Here is a 16,427-nt window from a genome sequence, read left to right on the forward strand (position 1 = left end):
TCCTCTCTCTCTCTATATATATATATATTGTTTGTTTGTTTGTTTTTGTTTTTGTTACACAAATCAACCCATTTATTAAAGGCTAGCAAGGTTTCAAATGGTGGTGCTTCTATGGTCCTTCAATTCCTTCAGTTGTCTGATGGCAGAATTTACTGTGACAGCAGAAGTGGTGTTGTAGACCTAACTATATTTCTTGGGTGTTGAGCTCATTTATTTGGTGATGAGAAAACATTAAATGAGAATTGTGTTTGTCTGCTAGGGCTGCCATAACATTTTAATACTATTGAAACCTTGGGTAGTCATAAGTTATAAACTGTAACCTGCCTTCACTGATCAAACTCACTTTGCTTTTACAAAAACTTGCGGGTACTCCCAAGCGGCAAATAGCCTAAACACTAAGATCTTTGCCCAAGTTGTGTTTTAGGAAATTGGGAGTCAGCTGTGTCCAGTTTGAGCTCGAGCTGGTTAAAACTGGTTAAGACCACTGACCCTCCATCTGGGCATGTGCAAATGTCGGCTCAGTGACCTTTTGATGTCAGAGGGCCAACAGCCCACCCTCAGAACATGCTAACACTGCCGTTTTCTGAACAGGTGTCTCATGAAAAAATCTGTAGCTTACTTTTACCTGTGCAGAACAACAATCACCTTTTCTTATCTTCAATTCCCATCCCCCTACCCCCACCCCCCACCCAGCTTTATCCCATAAACATTCCTAGCCTCTCCCCTTTGGGGAGGTGAATCTGAGATTTGTCTTTGCTTCTGCTCGCTTGGCTGCCTTATGAATAAACAGTTTCTCTGCTGCAAACCTCAGCGTCTCCACGTTTGGCTTGCTGTGCATCGGGCAAATGAAACTGGTTTAGTAAGAGTATAGACTGGGTGGCTTAAATAACAGAATATTAATTTTCTTGCAGTTCTGGATGCTGAAAGTCTAACAGGAAGGTGTCAAAAGGTATAGTTTTTCCTGAGGCCTCTGTTTTGGCTTTTGGGTAGCCAACTTCTTGCTCTGTCCTCACATAGCCTTTTCTCCCCGTGTGCATACTCCTGGTGTCTATCCCTCATCTTATGAGTGGTGCAATGATATTTATATTTCAAGGCAGGACAAGAAAATTTAAACATAAAATTTTCTGCTTTGGCCCCTCTACCTCCTTAATGTGCAGTGTGCTTCTGCATTACACACTAACTAGTCTTCCTCAAAGATGGGAATGCTTTCTTGACTGCAAAGATCAATTTTTTTCCCCTTTCTTCTGATGCTAGCAATGTAACTTCTTAAAAGATTAGCATTGTTTCCCAACTCTATTGGGGGTTATGGTGACTCACTGACTGCTTTGTACATGCTTACTTGGCCTATGAACTTTGTGTAAAATGTCAGCATGTCATTTTGTTGTATGATCCTGTCTCATAAATGTATATCGTTGTGCCTTCAACTTCTAACAGGCCGAACAGATCTCAGACATTCTGAGACTCTGTCTCCCGGGTTATAAACCTGTTTAATTGAATAAAGTTAACTTTTTTCTTCTTGATTGTTAATTGAGTTTTTGTCAATGGAAGGAAACAAGTCTTAATGGAATACAGCCACACTCTTATAATCTCACTTATCCTTATTTACCTCTATAAATGCCCTATGTCCAAATACAGGCCCTTTGTGAGTTAGTGCTTCAACATTTGACAGGTATTATGTTAATAAATGTTAGTGGTAATAAAAGGCAAATAACTTACTACAGTTGGGTAATAAAGAGGAAAAGAGAATTCAACTTTTAAAAGTATCCTCCAATTGCCAATAGATCACAATTTCTAAAATTCACTTTCATAAAAACGTAATTTCCAAAATATTCCTATTAAATACTGTAAATGCATCACTGCTAAGAACTACTTCAAACAAACACAAAGTTTTCAATTAAAACAAATATTAAATGATGCTAAAATGTAGAGTTTAATAAAGTAAATTTATTTGAATCAAATACTTACACTTGTTATCATATACAACACTGATTATTATCCCACCTGACTAATCCCCCACAAACTCATCATCTTCCCTACAAAAACTTCGGATCATTCTCATCACTGAGATATCCTCTGATACCTGGCAAAAAAAGCCTTCACCTGCTTCCTCTGCTTGTTTTCTCATCACTCTTCCCATCGCACACTATACCACAAACACATCGATCTTCCTTCAGTCTTTGAATTCCATATGTGACTTTACAGCTCAAGAGTATTCCCAGGTCTTTTGCTCTCCAAATGAAACATCTATTTTCCCCACTATGCTTTGTAAATTCAAATAAATCTTTTAAGTGTCAACATAAAGTTTAACGTTTAAATTAAAGTGCTGTTATAACCTACACTCCTAAATCTTGAACATTCTCTATATTATCATAAAATTCCCTGAACCTGTAGTGAATAACATTATATACGTTTAGAAAATTATTTTTGAATAACTATGAGTAGCTTTCGTGTTTTTATACTCTACATGTAATACAAAGCAGAGCTATTATCACTGTTATCAATTTTGAGTCAAAATCTTCTGGAAGATGAAATGACATAAAACATGAGCCTACAAATATATAAAGTTGATTAAATACATGGCGGGGTATTCTAGAGAGAACTTATAGCCCAGGAGCTACACTCAGAATATTTGTTTTCCTTGCCCAACAGGAAAGCTAAACTGAGAGAGCTGAGTGTCACTGCCAAAAAGCACTAAGGGATGAATGTCGGGAAACCTGAAAATACCTTTGCAGAGGCGTTCATTAGACCATGATGTGGGTTCATAATCGGAGTTATCCAAAAAGATAAAATAAAAAGAGAGGGTAAAAGCAGACAACATATTCACCAGAATGAGAATGGTGAACGCAGTTTTTTCCTCAGCACGATAAGAATGGTGCTTTGGTCTCATGGGAAAGTCTAGGGGAGGGGCTGCTGCTGTGAACGCATTGGATTCTCTGCTTGTGTCTGTGTGGGAAAAGACCCATGGAGCCACTGGTAGACCAGGAGCCCGTAACACATCAGGTCAATGAAGAACAACATGAATGCATGTAGTGAGGCAATACACCTTTCTGAAATGACTGAAAAACAGTATCTATGAATTATTTCTGTAGTTGTTTTTCCTCTTTCTTGGTCCAGTTTACTCACAGCAACTAAAGGTATTTATCAGGTGCTACAGTATCCAGCAGAGGAAAGAGCAGAATCCAATGCACTTGGGGGATGTCACTCTGAATTCCACCCACCTTGAAATACTGGGGCAAAGCTTAATGGCTAAGACAACTCCTCCTGCCCACTCTGTGAAGACAAAGGACAAGTTTATATCCAATATCATCTAGAAAATATTTCCTTCCAAAACTGCCACTGTCTTCAAAGACCCTTTACGGAGACACCCTAAGGAGAAGCTCTTGGCCAAGACAAGCTGTTTTATCAAATCTCTTGTAAGATAAGCCCATCAATGCGCTTCAGTCTCTTTGAATCTCTTAAAAATAACTTGATAAATATTGGACACCTTGAAACAATTACACGTCACTCTTTCATCCAGTACATTTTCTGATTCTACCATTTCTTACACCCTTTGCAACTCCACTGTTTTTTTTAAATTTATTTTTTGGCTGCGTTAGGTCTTCGTTGCTGCACACAGGCTTTCTCTCTACTTGTGGCGAGTGGGGTCTGCTCTTCATTGCGGTGCACCGGCTTCTCATTGCTGTGGTTTCTCTTGTTTTGGAGCGTGGGCTCTAGGCAGGCAGGTTCAGTAGTTTTGGCACGTGGGCCCTAGAGTGTGCGGCCTTCAGTAGTTGCAGCGTGTGGGCTCAGTAGTTGTGGCTCGCAAGGTCTAGATTACAGGCTCGGTATTTGTGGCACATGGGATTACTTACTCCGCAGCATCTGGGATCTTCCTGGACCAGGGATTGAACCCGTGTTCCCTGCATTGGCAGGCGGATTCTAAACCACTGCACCACTAGGGAAGTCCCTACAACTCCACTTTTTTAGAGCATTTTCCCTCTCTTATTCTATTATCTCAACTCTTAGGTAATTCTTCACTCATTCTACGTGCAGGTTTATCCTCATAAAACCAATGTCATGAGCAAACTCCTAAACATAACAGTGATAGGTAAGATTTTGGTTAAACATCCTCTCAGTAGCTTTAGACACCATTGATAATTTTTGCATTTTTAACTTAAATTTGCAGATTCTTCATTTTCTCTCATCCACTTAGTAATGGAATTCCTGAGAGTTTAATCAATAGTCATCTCTCCTCACAATCTGCACACATTAGTGATCTCATTCAATGTCATGGCATAAATACCACTGTAAGCCAAAATTTTCCAAATTCCTATCTTTGCACATGTACACAGGGGTCATTTTACCCAGTAGATAAAAGTCTGGGACAATATCAGGTCATGTACTTGCTGGGAAGGAATTTTTATTTCACACATAAATGCAGTGGCAGTGTGAGCATGGGGACTTGAGATGATCTTAGAGAAACATTTTAAAATGATCAAATTATTGAGAACTATTAGCAGTGATTAAGTAATTTATTGAGGAAGGGAAGAAGCCAGGAACCCAGGCCATAACATATCTGAAATGGCTGGAAAAGATCAGGTAAAATTGATAGGCAAGACACAGTCTAAAAAGTGACAGAAAACAGCTAAGACAAAGGATGGGCTTCATGGGCTGTGTTTCTCACCAACCCAAGTGTTTTACCTAGAAAATATTATTATTTTTCATTTCTGACTTCTGAGCACTACTGCAGCCTGGAAGAAGAAGAAAAGAGAGAAGTAGGAAGAACTTACAGAATCTTAAAAAGGAACATGAACAAAATGGGTATACTTTTATTCACTGCTTCAATAGGCATGTGTTAAGCATCTGATGTGTGTCAAACATTATTCGTGTCTATAAGAGGTATCAGAAAGAAAAATATCTGGTAAAGGACCTGCCTCTATTAAGCCAATACTAGCAACAAAAAAGATATACATCAGACAGAATAATAAATAAAATATACAATATATTGTAAGATGATAAGGGTACACACAAGGATAGAAGGAATTGTGCCTCCACACTGTGTACACACACACACACACACACACACACACACACCCTACTGATTCTGTTTCTCTGAAGAACACCGAGTAGTCCAGACTTAGGAACCAGGAAGAGAGGTGCTACTATGACAAATACCTACACGTATTCAAGTGACTTTAGAACTGGGTAATGAGCGGAGCTAAAGGAGTTTTGAAGAACAAGTTAGAAAAGGCCTAGACTGCCCTGAAGAGACTGCTGATTGAAACATGAAAGTTAAAGGTGATTCTGAAGAGGGCTCAGAGAGAAAAAAAGGAGAGCTGTAGAAAAAGTTCCTATCATCTTACAGATATACATACATCATCATAAACAAAAGAGTGGTAGAAATATAAATATTAAAGCTGCTTTTGATGAGGCCTGAAACGGAAATGTGGGAACATGTTATTTGAAATGGGAAGAAAGGCAATCATTGTTATAGTGACAAAGAACTTGGCCAAACTGCATTTTCATGTTTTGTGGAAAGTAGAACCTGTTAGTGATGAACCTGGATACTGACATGAGATTTTTAAGCGAGCTCTTGAAGGCATGGCCTGGTTTCTCCTTGCTGTTCACAGTAAATGCAAGAGGAGAGAGAGAAACTGAAGCAGGAATTGTTAAGCAAAAAGGACCAGGAACTTGAAGACTAGGGGAATTCTAAACCTATCTCTCTTCTAAAAACTGGGGAAGGCTGCTCCTGAGAGAACATCAAGGTTGTGGCTGGATGATTATTTGTTGAAGATATGATGGGCATGTGATGCCTGATCCAAGGGGTTAAGACTTTGCAGGCAAGTGGGTTGCAGTCAATGTATTTTTTATGTGAGAAGGACGTGAATTCAGTTATGCCAGAGTATGAAGTATTATGGGCTGAGTTGTGTCCTCCCATGCCCCCCACCAAATTCATATGTTTAAATCCTAACCCTCAAGACCTACAAATAAGCCTGTATTTGGAGACAGGGTCTTTAAAGAGGTAATTCAGTTACTGTGAGTTCATTAGGGTGGGCCTTAATCCAATATGACTGGTGTCCCTATAATAGGAGGAGATTAGAACACAGACACTTACAGAGGGAGCTCTGCATATAAGCTGTCTTCAGACTGCAACATCTGCTATTCCCGGGGTCTCCAGCCTGCCAGCCTTCCCTGCAGGTTTTGGACTTGCCATCCACCACAATTCTGTGAGCCATTTCCTTAAAATGTCTCTTTCTTACCACAGTTATCCCTGAGAAAAGATAAATAGATAAATAAATAATAAATTAAGTCTCTCTCTCTCCCTGTCTATACATCGGTTCTGTTACTACAGAGAACTCTTAATAGTCTCTGTAAACTTTCTGTGATTAATATAGAACTGAACACCTCCATCTTCTTTCTTACTGGTTCTGGGGAACAGGATGCACTTTATCAGTAATTTTATGTCTACAGCAAATTACTGGGATCAGTGCAAAGAAGGTACCTCTCATTCGAAATAATAAACATTTCATTTGATAAAAGAAAGAATGAATGAAAGATTGCCAAGCTTAGAGGGAAGGAATAATGAAGGTGCATAATGGTGTTAAGGAATAAGTGTTTCCCTGAAAGTCACCACTGGCTCCAGATCTGTGAGGATTTTTAACGATTTCGCCCCACTCCTTCTTTGAGTAGTGATAACTTGGTCTGATCTGACCTCCAAAATTCAAGCCACAGACCTGGGTGGGGGTTGGAGACAGAGGGGAATTTTCCATAAAGTTTATAAAGTTTATTTGCATGCATTTTACCACCATTTATTTGCATTTAGGTTGCTGCTGTGGAGCAGAGGCACCCTTTCAACGAAGCATTTCTATAAGCATGTCACTGGCCAGGACTCCTAAGGCACCTTCGTTTTCCCAGAAGAATCACTCCAGTGAGACGTGTAGTCTGGTCTTGAGAAGTATTTTTCACTTGGCTGAGCATGAAGAAACACAACACAGTCAGAAAGTGTTCCCGTGTAGAATATGTTTGAAGCGATTTCGTTTTAGTGCAAACCTCCAAAAACACCAGAAGCAGCACATGGAAGAGAAATCCTTCAGTAATGCTGCAGTCAGGGCCTTGTTTGTGAAGAACTGCAAATGCCATGTGTGAAGGAAGACCTTTACCTGTGAGGAAGTTGGGAAAGACTTTCTGGCCACCTTGGGACATCTCCAGCAACAGACCACTCACACCAGGGAGAAGCCAAAAATGATTGCCCAGCGTGAGGCAACTTTACAAAGCAGAGAAGTCATTACAGCTGGGGAGAATGCAAGAAAGCCTTCAGCCTGAAACATGCAATTGTTCAGGACCAGGGTGTCCACCCTGGAAGACACTGTTCTGTGTGCAGTGAATGTGGGAAGACATTCAGGTACAAATCCTCATTTGTTGTGCACCAGAGAGTGCATACTGGAGAAAGGCTTCACGTGTGTGGTGAGTCTGGCCAATCTTTCAGGCGAACCTCAACCCTCAATCTGCATGGAAGAATTCACACTGAAACAAGGCAGTACAAGTGCAGCAAATGTGGGAAATCCTTTAACCAAAACTTTGTGCATATTTATCCCTGGAGAAGACACATTGGAGAAAATTATTACCTGTGCAGTGAATGTGCACAGTTTCCTAGCTGTAGATCCATCATAGTTCAAGAACGGACATTTCACACTGGAGAAAGGCGTTATGAGTGTACTCAATGTGGGATATCTTTTAGATGAAAATTTTACCTAATTGTACACTGGAGAGTTCACACAGGAGAAAGGCCTTCTGAGTGCAGTGAGCATTGGAAATCCTTTAGTCATCAATCTTACCTCACTCAACACTGAAATGTTCATAGTGGAAAAAGGCCTTATGAATGCAGTGAATGTGGGAAATCTTATACTTCTCACCCTGGCCTCTATTATCTTTAGAGAGATCACACAGGAGAAAGGCCTTATAAGTGTAGAGAGTGTGGGAAATCTTTTACCAGTAGGAGGAAACTTCATTATCATCAGGGAGTTCATACTGAGTGCAGTGAATGTGGGAAATCTTTTCCATCTAGGTCCGGCCTCTGTTATCATCAGAGAGTTCACACAGGATTGAGGCCATATGAGTGTAGTGTGTATGGGAAGTCTTTTTCCAAGAGCCCTGTGATTACTGAACATCAGAGAGTTCACACTGGACTTAGGCCTTATCAGCGCCGTGAATGAGGGAAGTCTTTTTTCTCTGGTTTCAACATCAATAATCATCAGAGAGTTCACACAGCAGAAAGGCCTTATGGGTGCAGTGAATGTGGGAAATGTTTTCCCTGTAATTCCATCCTTCATGAACATCAGAGAATTCACACAAGCAAAAGGCATGAGCACAAGGAATGTAGGCAGTCCTTTAGAGCAAATTCTTCTCTCCTATAAGACTTCTCTGCAGTGTGACCTCTACAGTGTTCAAGGTGTACAGCACCAAGTAGGCATATTCTAGAACTTGTTCATATGCCAGAGGATTCCTGCAGGACCTATTCTGCTCGTGATGTGACGCTGTGTAGAAAGCATATGTCCAAACCCAGAAGAAACCAACTGCAGTAGAATAGCTTCTGTTCAAGGCCAATTTAAGGATGTGTGGACACCTCATAGCACATGCAGACCTAAGTTGCAGAGCAAGAGAGGAGGAGGTATGAGAGAAATGGCTGAGATTTGAAGTCCAGAGACATGGGGCTTATCCCTGGGCTGGAAGTCAGAGTAGATATCACAGTGGAGTAAAACTGACTAGTCAGCACAGGATTAACAGTGGAGAAGGGAAAGTAGACATGGGCTGTGTCGCGAGCTACAACCAAAAAAATACTGGGTAAATGAGAAACATTCCTGGTATGATCTGAACACAGTACTGATGTCACACTCTCCAGGTTCACCAGGGCAAGGTACCTGTGAGTTCACCTTGCAGCCTTGCCTATTGAGAATCCCTACAGTCTATGGTGTCCCTAGAGCTGACAGAGCTGCAGAGCCATTACATGGCTGGTCCCTTCTGACAGCCCAAACTGCCACACCCCACCTAGCCAGTGACCTTGTAACCAACCCAAGTTAAGGTCTTTCCCTACCAAAACCAGTCTGAAAATCCGGATGATGTGACTGATCCATCAAATGCATAAACATGAACAAAAGACTCTAAGAAACATGGAATATCAAGGAAACAAGACATCACCAAAGGAGTGTAAGTTTCCAGCAAGTGAATCCAAAGAAATGCATATCTATAAACAACTGGATGAAGATTTCAAAATAAATGTTTTAAGGAAGGTCAGCCAGCTCCAGGAGAACACAAACAGTAACTCAATCAAAGTAGGAAAAAAATACACAAACAAATCAACAGGTTCCAAGAATGGGAGTTCCCTAGCAGTCCAGTGGTTAGGGCTTCACACTCCCACTGCAGGGGGCACAGGTTCCATCCCTGGTCAAGGAACTAAGATGCCACATGCCATATGATGTGGCCAAAACAAACAAACAAAAAAACACAAGAAGTTCCAAGATACAAAAAAAAAAAAAAGAAAAAAAAGAAAAAAAAGAAAAAGGAATTAAATTTTGGAGCTGAAGAACACAATGAATGAAATGAAAAATACAACAGAGACCAGCCAACTTGATCAAGCAGGAGAAAAATCTATGACCTTGAATCAGGTGATTTCAAATCATCCAGCTAGAGGGATAAAAGACTGAAGAAAGCCTATGTAAATTATGGGATGCCATCAATGGAAATAATATTCACATTGTAGAAGTGCCAGAAGGAGAAGTAATGGAGAAAGGAGCAGAAAGCTGATTTAAATAAAAAATGGTGGAAACAATCAACCAAATCAAGAGAGAGAGGTGAGGATATGCAGGTACATGATGCACATAGGTCCCCATCCAGATTCAATCCAACAAGATCTTCACTGAGACAGTAAAATTAAAGTCTGAAAAGTCAAAGACAAAGAATTTTGAAAGCAGCAAAAGAAAAGAAACTTATCACATACAAGAGAACCCCTGTAAGGCTATAAGCACATTTCTCAGCAGAACCCATGCAGACCAGGAGAGAGTGGGACATTAAATCCAAAATGCAGAAGGAAAAAAACTGCCAACTAAGGAATACTTTATCTGGCAATGTTGTCCTTCAGAAATGAAGGAGTGATAAAAACTCTCCTACATAAACAAAAGCTGGGAGAGTTCATCACCATTCAACCTGCCTTACCAGAAATGCTAAATGGAGCTTTTCAACCTGAAAGGAAAAGACACTAATTAGCAACAGGAAAATATATGAAAATATGAAGCACAGTGGTAAAGGTTAAGTATATACTCAAATTCAGAATATGCTAACACTGTAATATGGTGGTGTGGTAATCACTTAATTCTAGTATAAGGGATAAAAAACAAAAGTATTAAAAATTACTACGCCAACAATTACTTTTAATGACTACAAGTATAAAAACATATAAACTGTCACATCAAAAATATAAATGCAACAGGGGTGAGATACTAAAATGGGACTTTTTTTCCCTTTTATTTTTTATCTTTATTGAAGTATAGTTGATTTACAACATTGTGTTAATTACTGTTGTATAGAAAAGTGATTCAGTTATACATATATATACATTCTTTTTTAAAAATATTCTTTATCATTCTGGTTTATCATAGGATACTGAATATAATTCTCTGTGCTATACAATAAGACCTTTTTTATCCATCCTATATATAAAAGCTTATACCCACTAACCTCCCACTCCACCCCTTCCCCAAACCATCCCTCTTAGCAACCACTAGTCTCTTCTCTATGTCTGTAATTCTGTTGCTGTTTCATAGATAGGCTCATCTGTGTCATATTCTAGATTCCACATATAAGTGATATCATACGGTATTTATCTTTCTCTTTCTGATTTATTTCACTTAGTATGATAATTTCTAGATGCATCCATGTTGCTGCAAATGGCACTATTTCATTCTTTTTTATGGCTGAGTAGTATTCCATTCTATATATGGACCACACATCTTCTCTATCCATTCATCTGTTGATGGACATTTTGGTTGTTCCCATGTCTTGGCTATTGTGAATAGTGCTGCTATGAAGATTTGGGTGTGTGTATCTTTTTGAATTATAATTTTTTCTGGACATATGCCCAGGAGTGGGATTGCTTGATCAAATGGTAATTCTAGTTTTAGTTTTCTGAGGAACTTCCATACTATTTTCCACAGTGGCTATACCAACTTACATTCCCACCAACAGTGTAGGAGGATTCTAAAAGGAAACTTTTAGTATAGAACTGACATTAAGTTGTTATCAGCTTAAAATACTGTTATATTTTACGCAAACCAGACAGTAAACACAAAGCAATAACCTACAGTAGATACACAAAGATAAAAAGAAAGGAATCAAAGCATACCACTACCGAAAACCATCAAATCACAAAGGAAGAAAGTGAGAAAGAAAAAAAGGAACAAAGGAACTACAAATCAGCTGTACAAAAATTAACAATATGGCAATTACAAAGTCCTTACAAAATTCTCTCCATTCAAAAGACACACAGTGGCTGAGGATAAAGTCTTCAAGAGACTTGCTTCAGCTTTAAGGACACAAATAGGCTGAAAGAGAAGGAACTGAATAAAAACTCAATACAAATGGAAACGAGAAAACAGTAGCTTATACTTATAATAGCCTTCATTTAGGCCAGAAAAATAAACTTTAACTCAAAACCTATCACAAGAGACAAAGAAAGTCATTGAATAATGATAAAGGTGTTGACTCATCAAGAGGACAGAACATAAACAATATGAATCTAACATCAGAGCACTTAAAAGTGTAAGGCAAATATTAAGAAACTGGAAGGTGCAATTCCCTGGTGGTCCACTGGGTAAGACTCTACACTCCCAATGCAGGAGGCCTTGGTTCCACCCCTGGTTGGGGACCTAGATCCTGCATGCATGCCTCAACTAAGAGCCCACATGCTGCAACTAGGAATTCCACATGCAGCAACTAAAATATCCCACGTGCCACAACGAAGGTCCTGTGTGCCGCAACGAAGACCCAGCACAGCCAAAAGTAAATAAATAAATAAGTATTAAGAAAAAAAGAAAAGAAACTGGTAGATATAAAAGACAACAATGAAATAATGTTAGCAGACTCCAATACCCATCTTTTGAGAATGGGTAGATTAACCAAACAGAAAATCAATAAGGAAATATTTAATGACACTTTAGCTCAAACATTGACGAAATATTGAATGGAACTTTAGACCACCTCAACCTAACATACACAGAACATTCCATTCAACTACAGCACAATACATTCTTCTCAAGTGGACACAGAACACTCTCTAAAAGACATCATATGTTAGGTCACAAAACAAGTCTTCACACCTTTAGGAAGACTGAAATCATATCAAGACTCTTATTCAGCCATAAGAGTTGGAAACTAAAAATCAATAACATAATATATTTGTGAACACTGGAAAGTTCAAAAATATATGGACATTAAATAACACATTCCTGAACAACAAATGTGTTCAAGAAAAAAAATCAGAAGGAAAAATAAAATTATCTTGAGATGAAGTAAAATGGAATCAAAACGTGCCGTGAGATGTAGCAAAAGAATTTCTAAAAGTAAAGCTGATAGTAATAAATGCCTACATTAAGGAAAAAGACTCAAATAAACAACCTAACTTTACACCACAAGGAACTAGGAAAAAAACAACTAAGCTCAATTCTAGAAGGAAGGAAATAACAAAGATCAGACCAGAAAGAAATAAAATACAGACTAAAAAGAATAGGAACATCAACAAAGCTAAGAACTGGTTTTTGAAAAGAACCAAAATTGACAAAACTTTAGCTACACTAAATTAGAAAAGAGAAGATTCAAATAAATGAAATCAAAAATGAAGGAGCAGCTAGTACAACTGATAATACAGATACACAAATATCATAAACAATGAACAATTAAATGCCAACAAACTGGATAAACAAGAAGAAATGGATAAATTATTTGAAACAAATTACCAACATTAAATCATGAAGGAAAAAATATGAGTAGGTCAGTAACAATTAAGGAAACTGAATCATTAATTAAAAATCTCCCCAAAAGCTAAGCAACAAGGATATATTTTACAGCACAGGGAAATACAGCCAATTTTTTATAATAACTTAAAATTGAGTATAATTTATGAAAAAAAATTTTTTGGTTGTGCTGCACAGCACATGTGATCTTAGTTTGCAGACCAGGGATCAAACCCATTCCCCTGCAGGGGAAGCACAGAGTTCTAACCACTGGACCATCATAGAATTCCCCAATTTATAAAAATACTGAATCACTATGTCTTACTCTGACACGAATACTGTAAATAAACTATACTTCAATTTTTAAAAATTAATTAATTAATAATAACAAACTGTCCCAACAAAGAAAAGCACAGGACCAGACAGATTCACTGGTGATTTCTTCCAGTGATTTTAAGAATTAATGTCAATCCTTCCTCAACTCTTCCAAAACGCTGAAAGAACATTTCCAAACTCATTTTCTCAGGCTAAGGCGAGAAATATACCTTGATACCAAAGCATGTTATGGAAACTATAAGAAAAAAAAAATTACAGGCCAACATCCTTGATGAACATAGAAGGAAAAAATTCCCAACAGAAAACTAGCAAACTAAACTCAACATCATATTCAAGAATCTTACATTATCATCAAGTGTGGCTTATCCACAGGAAACAAGGATAGTTCCTCATATGCAAATCAATAAACATGACACACCATATTAAGAGAATGAAGGATAAAAATCATACGATCATCTCAATAAATGAAGAAAAACCACTTAACAAAATTGAGCATACTTTCCTATTAAAAATTCTAAACAAATTAAGTGTACAAGGAATATAATTCAATATGATAAACCCATAAACAATAAGCCCATACTAACATCATACTCAGAATTTAAAACCTAAAAGCTTTTCCTCTAAAACCAGGAACAAGACAAAGATGCCCACTGTCCTCATTGCTATTCAATATTGTTCTGGAAGGCCTATCCAGAACACTTGGTCAAGAGAAAAAAGTAATAATAATAAAATCATAAAAAAAGTAAAACTACTGCAGAAGGCATGATCTTATATGTAGAGGATCCTAAAGACTCCCCCCGAAAACTTACAACTATTAAACAAATTCAGTAAAGTTGCAGGATACAAAATCAATACACAAAAATCAGTTGCATTTTTGTAAACAATGAAATATCAGAATAATAAATTAAGAAATCAATCGTATTTACAAAATCAAAAACAATAAAATACATATGAATAAATTTAACAAGGAAGTAAAAGCTCTGGACTCTGAAAACTATAAGACACTGATAAAACAGACACAAATAAATGAAAAGATATCCCACATCCTTGTATTGGAAGAATTAATAATGTTACAATGTCCACACCACCAAATGCAATATACGGATTCAATGCAATTCTTATCAAAATTACAATGAGATTTTTCACAGAAATAGAGAATGAATCCTAAAGTTCATATGGAGCCACAAATGACCTCAAAGAGCCAAAGCAATCTTTTTTTTTTTTTAATGTATTTATTTTTTGGGCTGTGTTGGGTCTTTGTTGCTGTGTGTGGGCTTTCTCTAGTTGCAGTGCATGGGGCTTCTCATTGTCATGGCTTCTCTTGTTGCAAATCACGGGCTCTAGGCACGTGGGATTCAGTACTTGTGGCATGTGGGCTCAGTAGTTGTGGCTTGTGGGTTCTAGAGTGCAGGCTCAGTAGTTGTGGGGCACGGGCTTAGTTGCTTCGTGGCACGTGGGATCTTCCCGGATCAGGGATCAAACCCGTGTCCCTTGCATTGGCAGGCAGATTCTTAACCACTGTGCCACCAGGGAAGACCCCAGGGATGATATTTTAAACACATAGCATACTCACAGAAAAAGAATAATCTGATTAAAATATGGGCAGAGGATCTGATTAGACGTTATTCCAAAGATGATATACAAATGGCTAACAAGTGTAAGAAAAATTGTTCTTCATCACTAATCATCACAGAAATGTAAATCCAAACCACAATGAGATATTACTACATAACTGTTAGGATGGCTATCATCAAGAAGACAAATGTTGGTAAAGGTACAGAAATAAGGGAACCCTTGTACACTTGTTGGCAAGATAATCTGGTAGAGGTGTTATGAATAAACAGTATGGAAGTTCCTCAAAAATTCAAAACAGAACTATCATACAATCCAGCAATCCCACTGCTTGGAATATAGCCAAAAGAAATGAAATCCAATGGGGAAAATATAACCTGCACTCTCATGTTTGCAGCAACATTATGAATAATACACAAGACATGGAAACAACCTAAGTGTCCATCCACGTAGGAATGGATAAGGTGTGATATACTCACACATACACATGCACGCCTTGAATATTATTTAGCCTTAAAAACAAAGGAAGTCCTGCCATGTGGGACAACATGGATGAACCAGACGGATACTACGCTAAATAATGTATGATATCACTTATATGTAGAGTTTAAAACAAACAAAAAACATTGAACTCATAGAAACAGAGAGTAGAAGGCCAGGGGCTGTGGGATGGGAGACATGGAAAGTTGTTGCTTGAAAAGCACAAACCTTCAGTTACAAGATGGTACAGATCATTAAACACACTGCAGGACTACAGACCTCAAATTCTTCCCTGTGAGGATCCGGTACAGCAAATATTGGGGTTGCAGGGGAGAGAAGAATGGAGTGCGAACAACCCAGGCATACCTACCACAGCAACTACCCAGAAAGCTGGGGAAACAAGCAGTGCCTGATGTCCATGTGTCACAAGGACAGAGCACCCCCGCAGAAAAGGGGTTGAGCCAGAATACAGAGCTCACTCCAGGTCACTGGGAAGGCTGTGAGAGTCTTACCCAGTGAGGATATGAGTGCAAAGTTTTCCAGCATCACATCGTTGTACAAATGCCCTGAACCTCATCAAGGAGCCTCCATTCCTCCCACGAGAGGTACAGGGCAATGTCCTCAAAGGTCATACTGTCCTGTCAACATGGGGACAGATGAAAGAATGAACACTCTGAGAACCAACAGTCCATCACCACACACATCTACCCTACTATCATCCTCTTCCCAAGCTCCCCACCACAGAGGAGATACCAGGACCCGGTGCCACTCCGCTCACTCTCTCCTCAGGTCCCATTAATCACTGTTCAGTCCTCAGCATTAACAGACAGGGGGACATATAGTTTCCACATAAGCTCTGGGCCTGGCGAGCAGAGCTCCATCCCTCCTGCCAATCAATACCCCTGAGGTCTCCCAGACTGTACGTACAAGACACGGTCAAACCTGGGCTCATGCTTCACCATTAAGTTCCCAATACCAGGTCTGTAGGGCCATAAGCTCACATTACCTGTGTATGTGCATATTATTCTGTAGACTCTCACTCTCTAACATCATCATTCT

The 16,427-nt window shown here is 38.8% G+C and overlaps 1 pseudogene; it reads left to right on the plus strand.

The window, feature by feature from the left end:
- Positions 1-8,393, plus strand: part of LOC132417228 (zinc finger protein 154-like) — a 128,147-nt pseudogene extending 119,754 nt beyond the window's left edge.
- The last annotated feature ends 8,034 nt before the right edge of the window (positions 8,394-16,427 follow it).

This window comes from Delphinus delphis, chromosome 20 (genome assembly GCF_949987515.2).
Source record: "Delphinus delphis chromosome 20, mDelDel1.2, whole genome shotgun sequence".
Lineage (NCBI taxonomy): Eukaryota > Metazoa > Chordata > Mammalia > Artiodactyla > Delphinidae > Delphinus > Delphinus delphis.